The following is a 10,902-nucleotide window of genomic DNA, read 5'->3' on the forward strand; positions in this document are numbered from 1 at the left end:
TAGACTAAGCATCAGTGTATACTGTAAATTCAGCAAAACAATCTTGGCTCTGTTTAGATATATTATTATGCATCTTGTGCACATACATGATAGCGATAACTAAGCAAGTGTTCTGTAAACCCAACACTACCGTACTCAATAGCAGCACAAAATGTATTGTAGGAAAGTGGAAGACATAACCTACAAAACATTTGATTTGGAGTTAAGCCTACAGGAAAGCTCATTGAAAAGACTAAATTAATAGGAAATGACAGAAAGTACTTTAAAATAACAAACATTCTGGTGAGATGTGTCAGTCTGGCAAACAGGGTTTGATAAAACACTAGCCAGATTTGTTGCCTTTATAACATGTTTAATTGCAGTTTAATTGGATAGTACAGTAGCTCTCAAAAGTATTCACCCCCCTTGGACTTTTCAACATTTTACTGTGTTACAACATGGAATCAAAATTGATTTAATTAGGAATTTTTCCCACTGATCAAAGTGAAAAATAAAATCTACAAATTGTTCTAAATTAATTACATATATAAAACAGAAAATAATTGATTGCATAAGTATTCACCCCCTTTGCTATGACACACCTAAATAAGCTTTTGGTGCAATCAGTTGTCTTTAGAAGTCACACAATTAGTTGAATGGAGTCCACCTGTGTGCAATTAAAGTGTTTCACATGATTTCAGGTTAAATACATCTGTCTCTGGGAGGTCCCACATTTGGTTAGTACATTTCCTAACAAAAACTACATCATGAAGACGAAGGAACATTCAAAGCAAATCTGGAATAAGGTTCTTCAAAAGCACCAATCAGGGGTAGGATATAAGAACATTTCCAAGGCATTGAATATCCCCTGGAGCACAGTAAAGTCCTATTAAGAAATGGAGAGAATATGGCACAACTGAATCTTGTCTAGAATAGGCCGTCCTCAAAAACTGAGTATCCAAGCGAGAAGGACACTAGTCAGGGAGGCCAACAAGAGGCCTATGGCAACTCTAAAGGAGTTACTGTCTTCCACAGCTGAGCTGGGAGACACTGTGCATATGGCAACAATTGCCTGGGTGCTTCACAAAACTGGCCTTTATGGGAGAGTGACAAAAAGAAAGCCATTGTTGAAAAAACTTGCATCAAATCTCGACTAGAGTTTGCAAGAAAGCATGTGGGAGACTCTGAGACCAAGTGGAAAAAGATTCTATGGTCTGATGAAACCAAAATAGAGCTTTTTGGCTTCAACACTAAGCGCGATGTTTGGCGCAAGCCTAACACCGCACATCATCCTGAGAACACCATCCCTACCATGAAGCATGGTGGTGCAGCATCATGCTATGGGAGATGCTTCTCTGCGTCAGGGCCTGGAAAGCTTGTGAAGATAGAGAGCAAAATGGATGCAGCAAAGTACAGAGAAATCCTGGAGGAAAACCTGCTGAAGTCTGCAAAAGACCTGGGACTTGGGAGAAGATTCATCTTCCAGCAGGACAATGACACCAAACATACAGCCAAAGCCACACTCTAGTGGCTTAAAAACCAAAACGTCAATGTCCTAGAGTGGCACAGTCAAAGCCCGGACCTCAATCCAATTGAGAATATGTGGAAACAGTTGAAAATTGCTGTTCACCAAAAGGTCCCCATCCAACTTGACGGAGCTTGAGCAATTTTGCAAAGAAGAATGAGCAAAAATTGCAGTGTCCAGATGTGCAAAGCTGGTAGAGACTTATCCAAATAGACCCATAGCTGTAATTGCTGCCAAAGGTGCCGCTACCACATATTGACTCAAGGGGGTGGATACTTATGCAATCAATCATTTTCTGTTTTGTATTTGTAATTAATTTAGAACAATTTGTAGATTTTATTTTTCACTTTGACATTATGGACTTTTTTTGTGTTGATCAGTGGCAAAAACTCCTAATTAAATCCATTTTGATTCCATGTTGTAAAACAATAAAATGTGGAAAAGTGCAGGGGGGTGAATACTTTAGAGAGCCACTGTATGAACTGTTGTTTAATTCAGTCTTCTACCATATTAGGAAAAGTCAAGATTTGAACACATTAAGACAACGAGAAGGTGATAGTAATAAAAGGTATCACATCTCCTTTAATTTGTATAACACATCAACACATTTCAGATTATTTTACTTAGTTATAATAAAATTACCAAATTGAAATAAACACTGTATGTAGCTGGTTTAACCACAGAAGCATGAAAGCTACAATTCACTTATTCATTGGTATTAAACGTTTTCAAAGTTAAATACATATTTTTGCAGCTACAAAGAAAAAATAGACAAATATTTGGTAATAACCAAGTTGCTAATATGAATAGAAAACAAAATCAAAAAGGAACTTTCTTTCAGACAGTGCAGTTGACGTAGCTGTCAAAGGACCCACACACAGGATACAATCCAACATATTAAATAAGAGGTCTCATTTAAGTTTTTAATTATTGGAAGTGTACAACATTTTTTGTGTAAAATCATCATTTTACTACAGAATTGAAGGATGCTGAATTATGAGCTGTATTTGAAGGATGCTGGATTATGAAGTGAACCAAGACGACTAGGCATGCCACATTAGAGGGCCAGTGAAGAGCATCTTGTTTTCCCCCCTAAACCTAAATTAGTGCTTTGTTTCCTTGATTTTAGGCTACTTGTGACAAATTAGCTTGTGAATTGTTTGTGAATTTACACTTGATTTTTAAAATTTGTTATCTTGATTGAAAGGGCAATCAGCATATGTATTAACTAAAAATGTGCAAAAAAATAAAATATATTTCAGCTGTACTGTAATTACCTCCCTTTAAAGTTTCCTGTCCAAAACTGTACCTTTTATTAAAAAAAAAAATATTAATGTTTTCCTATTAATAGGTCACTAGATCATATTAAACGAATAACCCTTTGCTCTTTAAAAGATATATACATTGGATTGAAGGATGTTTTTTTTTTTTTTATAATTTAGTCATCTCCAACTTTACCCCGGTTTTCTCCCCAATTTAGCGTGCCCAATTATTATCTGTATCATCAGTTCACTGTTCGCAGCCTCCCTGCAGACTTGAGGAACGGAGGCTGCGTCCTCTGAAACATGCTCCTGCCAATCCACTGTGGATCCACAGCAAGGCCACCAGACCTACAGTGCCGGAGGACAACACAGATCTGGAGGCTCCACTGTAGAGCCACAGATGTACGGTGAGTTGTGGATTCCCCTGCCTACCTAAGCCCTCCCTACCTGGGCAGCGCTTGGCCAATTGTGTGCCACCCCCTAGGAACTCCCTGGTCAGTCAGCTGTGATATAGCGGGGACTCGAACCTGCGATCCCCAGGCTATAGGGCACATCCTGCACTCCACGTGGAGTGCCTTTGCTGGATGCGCCACTTGGGAGCCCCACATTGAAGGATATTTAAGTAACAAGGCTGGTCTGGCAGCACTGGAAGCAGTAGGCACTGCCATGATAACACATGTCTTTAAATAAATTAAAATATAACAAATTGAAACCAAGGCCAGAGACAAAAAAAAAGTTCACTGGTGTGCACTGCCTTTATCTTGCAGTGTGCACAGCCATTCTTCTCATTCAATACACTGTGAATGCTATTTCTTACTCTACCTTCAAATCCAAACTTTCACTTGGATTGTACTCTCATTTCCAAAGGACTGTTCTTTGTGGTTGTCAAATGGCTCTTCCACATTTGGTTTGCCTGTGTGTGTGTTTTTTAAACAATGAGCAAGATGATTATTTAAAAAAAACAAAAGCCCTACGATTATTTTAAATACATATATTTGCATAACATAATACATTCTGTGGATGGGAAAATACAGTTATAATGCAGGTTGTGTTTGGAAAGGCATATGACCACTCAAACAGTTTGATTGCATAATGCCTATAATCAACCCTAACTAAAATAATCCTAGAATATCTGTATAGCAAAGTTGAAGCCAATTCCTCAAAGAGATACATTTTTATAAAATCTGGAAAACAGAAGGTCACATGACCACAAAACAGACTAGCCCCATTCTAAAATTCTGCTTGAAGTGTTTATAATATATCCATAAAAGTGATAGGGGCTGCAAATGAACTGAGATGTAATAGTAAGCTGAAGTATCAATGTGGCTAGAGTATAAATGTCAAAAATTCAAATCTCAGCATGACATGACACTCGCTTGCTTTTCCATTTTGTAGTTGATCAGGGTTAGGCTTCCGCAGCAGCTTTCGTCCAGTCAGATCAATGATCAAGGCTCCCACTGGAGCTGTGATAAGAATGGCCAAACACGCCACAGTCAGGGCATCCGTGCCATATTTTTCCAGAGGAATATTGTTTTTCTCTTGCTGAATCCAGATCAACCAAGCGTATGGCAGCCTTTACAAAGAGAATGTACTTCAAATGTTCCTGAGGTTGTCTTGACACTACAAAATCTTTGCATGCAAATTTACCTGAACAGTTGCTTTCAGAACCCAGGGCAGGGAAACAAATCATTTTTCTTTGAAGTTAAACCCAACAAGGAATACCATGACGAAAGTGAAGACAATTCTTATACAAGGGCAATGGAGAGAGTGACGACACCAAGCCCTGAGGAAATAAAGTTCTGGACAATTAGAATCATACAAAAATAATTTTAGTAGTTTTAGTATCAGATAGACATGTATGCAGGCAAAAACTTAAACCTTGCATATAACAAACACTTCAAGAACTGTCTACAATGGTATTTAGACAGATGTGTTCTTCATATAAATATGATTTAACACATTTGTATTCCAAGCGGTCACTATAGAAATGAATCTTTAAAGATGGTCTATTTTATTTGGTTTGGTTTATTTAGTTTTCATTATGAATGCAGTATTTAAAAGGTTTATTTTCCATAAATGTATCCATAGTGTACGAACAGGTGAAGAAAAACATTAAAAACATCTGCTACATATAGCACCTGTTTGCAAGGTTGGTCCAGTCCTTGAATCTTATTATCGAAGGAAGGGACATGGGTTTATTAGGGAGAAGATAGACTGCAGAAGTAGCAAGTTTTCCTGTAATTCTGCAGGTCAAAGTCACCTAGGGAGTCAACACATTCAATAGCTGATCCAGTGTCAGATACATAATGTATACAGGTATAGAAAACCAAGCCTGCAACCTATAATCACAAATTTTATTGTGGGAATTGTCTGTGAATTTCTTATGTGTCATTATATTTGCTCATTTATGTAAAGCTTGTGTGCAATAGGTAGTTGAACAGTATGCCAGATTGTGCTATGGAAAGCCCATACCAAGTTTAATCTCATTTGGAGGGGCAATTTTCAAAATATAACTAAAGCCACGGGTTGTGCTGTACAAAATTTCAATGTCGGCTAATGAAAATGTTATCATTATTATTTTATGGTATTTAAAACAAATGTACTGTTTATTTATTTTAGAACGTGGTACCCCTCCGCCACTGTGCAGTTTATTATGTTGTGTTTGTGTCATGATTTATTTATTTGTATATAATGACGGCGAAAGCCATGGGTTTTGTTATTGTTTTGTTTCTGGCAGAAGCGAGATTAGGCAGCTTGTCTTCTGTCAGTGTGTAATTAAAAACCTCATGCAGAAGGTGGCCATCTCCCGGATTAATTAAGTGATTCATTTGTTGCTATTCAGGAGATGCTCACCTGCATGAAAGCCTTCAGCTCTCTTCACTCAGTGAGTGGGAGTACAGAGGAGAGTATGAGAGAGTGACAGAAAGGAAATTAAAAGAAAATCAACCATTCTAGGAACAGTGACAGAAACTGTCCAGCCTGACCTAGGATTGTTATTTTTGGTGTTCATGATTTGTTTTATTTAAACTTTTATTTTCCCTCTGTGAGCAAAGTGTTTTTGTTTAAATATTTATCTTATCTTTGTTTGAAAAGAAAGGACACCGCAGTTACCTTGCCTTTGTCTTTGTTCCTGCTTCTGGCCTGACGTCACCACAAAGCCATCCCTGTCATAGGGATACTAAAAGAGAAATGCAAATGAGCAAAGCTGATAGAAATTTGACTTGGAAAGATAACACTATCAGTATGTAAATTGAAGCAAAATGTGTTTGTGAATAGTTTTTGTTTTTTCTTTGTTTTTGTTTTGTTTGTTCATTTTTCATATTACAAAATTATTAAATGTACCTTTTTACTCAATTGCTATATAACAATTTTATTAAAAGGTACTGTAACTAATAAATGATATAAAATGTTTTTGTTTTAATACTCAAGCCACAAACTAGCATGAGAAGAGAGGATATTTTCTTATTTTAAAGGTATTTACTAGTATATGCTTGTATTAAGTTAGGGTGTAGGGTTAAGGGACGTGCCACACATAAATACCAAGGCCTTAAATCTTTTAGAAAAAAGCCCTTTGCACTGCAACAAGCCCTACTAAATCTGGTCTAATTAACTGAACCAGGGACAAGCGAAATGATTCCTTATTATTTTAGTGAATCTGCACTGTCATTGCTGTGTGGTAGATGTAAATTAGGGGTGTACTGGATAAACCATCAACATTTTATACTGGTATATCAAATTTTGTTTTGATTTTTACCTTTGAATCTCCCTATTCAATTTCAGCCAGAAAAGCTAACACAAGAGTACCCAGCCCTCCAGATCCTGAGAACACAGCAGCAGCACTGCCAAACACTGCCAAACACTACAAACACAGATAGTCCCAGCAGCAGCTATGCACGCTTCAGAACCAGGCTTTCCTGAAATAAAAAGCACGTTGTCAGCAAAACCTGCTCTGTAATAATAAGCATTTTCATTAAAGAGAAAGTAGCTTTTGATTTTTTAAAATTATTAATCCACTTTCTGTCGTATGGCGTTGTGGTTATTCTCGGTGGTTTTGGGTTCTCTTGCTCCCACACTGAGTTTTTATAATTTTATTCTTAATGTCTTTACCTGCATTGAGCTTGTCTGGAGCATCCGAAGTGCTGGGACTGAACAGCCTTCCTCATTTTGTGTGACTTTTCAACTGTTTGGGGCTGACAGAGTTCAATTTCATATTGTCACATGATTTGAATGGCACGAGGAAGGCTGTGCAGTCTAGGCATGTATAATTATCCAGACAAACTAAAAGCCAGGAAAAGACAGATTTAAAGAAAATGGTAATCTAATATTGGAGCAACAGACCAATCAAGAATAAGTGCAAACACCAGCTATGCCTAAATATAAAGGCGCAATTTCAAAACATGTGGTCTGCATCATTGGTATAGAGGGCAAAGTGGGTCTCCTGCACTTGTGAAACGTGTTAATCCTGGAAAAGGCCACAGGTTGTGCTAGGCATGTACTGATTCCTCTTTCAACCCAAGTACCTAAATAAGCAAATAAGCCTTGATTATATTATCTAACTTCAGCAATAATGTTGATTTGTCATGAGTCAGTGGGTATGGAGCCATTTGCTTTTTGAAAACAACAACATAGGAGACATTACGTGGAGTGGGGGGGCGGCGACACCATCATTAATTGTAGTTGGTGTCATTTAATTTTATAAATATGTGCTCATTCAAATAAGGTGTTTTTACTGAGGTGCTAGGTTGGATATTAGTTATGAGTCCAAGCTCATTGTTCTTTGCTGGGGTCCTCATAGCTATGAGCAGTGTTTTTCCTGCCAGCTGACAAAAAGGAGTACTGCAGTAATGATGTACTAGAGGAACTAAAGTTATTACAATCTAAAGGATGCACTCTAATCTCCACATGTGAGCCATTTGATTAATCTGTACCTCAATGCCATGTTGTTTTATACTTTGGAATACATAGTTAAATTCAAAAAAGTTATGGCAAGAACTGAAAAATCTAGGTTGCAGTGAGAAATCTAAAAATCTATCTAATGTGGTTTTGGAAATTGATGGTGAACTTTGTTATGATTTTAACAAGGTGGCTAATGTTATGAATACTTCCTATACGAATGTGTCTTTGGAGCTGGTTAACAAATTACCAAGTGCACCTGAGAAGTTTAACACTGAGTCTGAGATATTTAATGACTTTTATAGAACTAAAGGAATTGCGCTAAATAGTTTTAAATTACAACCTGTATGTCAGTTTTATATATGAACAACTTTGTGGTCTGAACTCTTGTAAAAACAATGGGCTAGATAACATTCCTATTAGATTTTTGAAAGATGGTGCCAGTGAACTAAAGTTTCCTATTACATTTATTGTAAACTTATCTATTACTACAAATATTACACCTGACGATTTTAAACTAGCAAGACTTAGACCTGTTAGTATTCTCTTATCAGTATCCAAAATATTACAGACCAGTGTGCACTCAATTAGAAAGTTATTTAATAGTTAACACAATATTGTATGAGTTTCAATGAGGATTTCTACAGATACATGTTTTATTAATTTTGCAGATTTTATTAGATCTCAAATTGACAAAGGCAACTATACAGGCATGGCACTTGTAGACCTATAAAAGGCTTTTTACATTTTTGATCATAACATTGTATGTGAGAAACTAGAAGCAATGGGTGTATGGTCAATTATGTGTGTAAAATCATATCTTAGCAACAAGAAACAGTTAGTCAAGGTCAATGACATCGAATCAAATTTTCTGAGTATTTATTGTGGAGTACCACAGGAAGTTTTTTTAGGCCCTTTGTTGTTCTTATGTTGCATTCATGACGTGCATATAAGTGTTAATTGCAAGCTTCTACTTTATGCTGATGATAGTGCTATATTAATATCATGTAAAGATTCTCAAGAAAATTGATAAAATATTAAGCTCTGAATTAGAATCATGTAGTCAATGGCTTAGAGACAATACACTATCATTGTGTTTGGGAAAGACTTAAGCTATCCTTTTTAGCTCTATGAGAAAAAGAAAACACACTGTAAACTTTGTCGTGTCATGCAATAATGTTTATATAGAAAGAAAAAGCTCTGTTAAATATCTTGCCGTTATCCTGGATGAAACAAACAATTTCAGGCGATTCTTTGGCATGTGAAATTATAAAAGTAACTCTTTTCTAAAATTCTTGTATAGGCAAGCTGGGTTTTTTTTTTAATGGAAAAATTAAGAATATAGTTTGTCACTCTTTAATTAGCCAGTTTGAATACTCTTGTTCATCTTGGTATTCAGGCCTTACCCAAAAACCGAAGAATAATTTACATGTGGCACAAAATAAAGTAATTTGCTTTATAAAAAGGCAGATACTTTAGGGCACATATTGCACAGAAATAATTGATTAGTATTGGACTTCTCAATGTCAATGACAGAGTTAGTCAGTTAAAACTAAATCATCTTTTCAAAATTGATAATAATTTATCAAAGTACTTATTTACATAACAATTTCAAGACAGTAGTAGAATAACAGTTATTCTACTAGGAATCGTATTTATGGTACTATGGTACTACAGCTCAGCTATGGATACCTTTTATTTCACTGGCATACAGATATGGAATTCACTTCCAAACCATATTAAGAGTTTGAACAGAATGAATCTTTTTAGGAAGGTAAATCATTTTTTATCTAATAGGAGACTTCAGATGGAATATACAATGTCTGCCTGAATGTCCATGTAACCCATATTAAAACATTTTCATTTTAATATTTAATTTCTTTTTATATATGGTTACCACCCTTTTCATTTCAACAGGGCCACAGTAGAAATAATTTTACTTTTTGGGTCATCCTGAGTATTAGGTTGACAATGGCGGCGTTTACACGCAAGTAATGACAGTTTTCCCCCATAACGTGCATGCAGTACTATTACTATTCAGAAAATGGGTTGCATGCAATTATGATTTAGAAAAAAAAAATCGTCCGTGCCAATGGTGATTACTCAATGCATAGTCATTTAGGGGAGGGGATATTTAAATGACCATGCCTGCTTAGTAAGTAGGAAAAAAAACGACTCTGAATATCGTGAGAGCTTCACGCGTTGCCATGAAGATAAAAACATTTAACAAGAGAAATGAATTCAGGTGTTGTCACGCATTCTGAATTACACCGCACATTAGCTACTTCTTTGTCTGGTTACCTTTCCAACGCTCACACACGCACACACACTAACACATATATAAAATATAATTTTTACGAAGTACAAGTTTTACTACTTAGAATTTATATTTGTGTGTGTGTGTGTGTGTGTGTGTGTGTGTGCGTTTGTAGAACATCTAAAAGTTAAATAACATTAACACTAGAACCGCCTTTTACAGTACATGTTTTATTTTGAATATAACATACAAGACTCTACAAGACTATTTTTTTTTACATATATACAAGTCTGTTGGTTTCTCTGCTGGACCTGGCAGCCAAGTACAAGAAATGCACTGGGGAAAATATCAGTACGCGATAATAAAACACACTAGTTTATTTTGTCAGACACCAGCAACAGACTCCAAAGGCAAATGCAACGCCTAGAATCAAGACTAGACATTGACAGCTATTTTGTGCATACACTAACAATGCCAACAAACACACATGCCTAATAAACAGCTGTGAAGCCAATTGTCCAAATACTTTTGGTACCCTAAAATGGGGGGGGGGACGGGGGACGGACGGACTATGTACAAAACGTGCTGTAATTTCTAAACGGTTCCCTACGGTTCTAAAAAATACCCTCAAATTAAAGCTGACGGTCTGCACTTTAACCTCATTTCATGTCTAAAGTGCTGGAATACAGAATCAAAACAACAAAAAATGTATTAATATATATATATATATATATATATATATATATATATATATATATATATATATATATATATATATATATTTTAAAGTTCAACATTTTTTGTTATTAAATTATCAATCCATATCCAATAGTTTAATTAACCTAATAACTGTGGAATTTGACACCGGAATATACCATGACATGGTACTGTATGTATGACCACAGTATACTTACTGTAAATTGCATCTAACTCTAATGAAATTATTTCTAATTAAGAGTAAAGACCTTTGGCACATTACCCACATA

The sequence above is a fragment of the Polyodon spathula genome, chromosome 2 (assembly GCF_017654505.1).
Source record: "Polyodon spathula isolate WHYD16114869_AA chromosome 2, ASM1765450v1, whole genome shotgun sequence".
Taxonomy (NCBI): Eukaryota; Metazoa; Chordata; class Actinopteri; order Acipenseriformes; family Polyodontidae; genus Polyodon; species Polyodon spathula.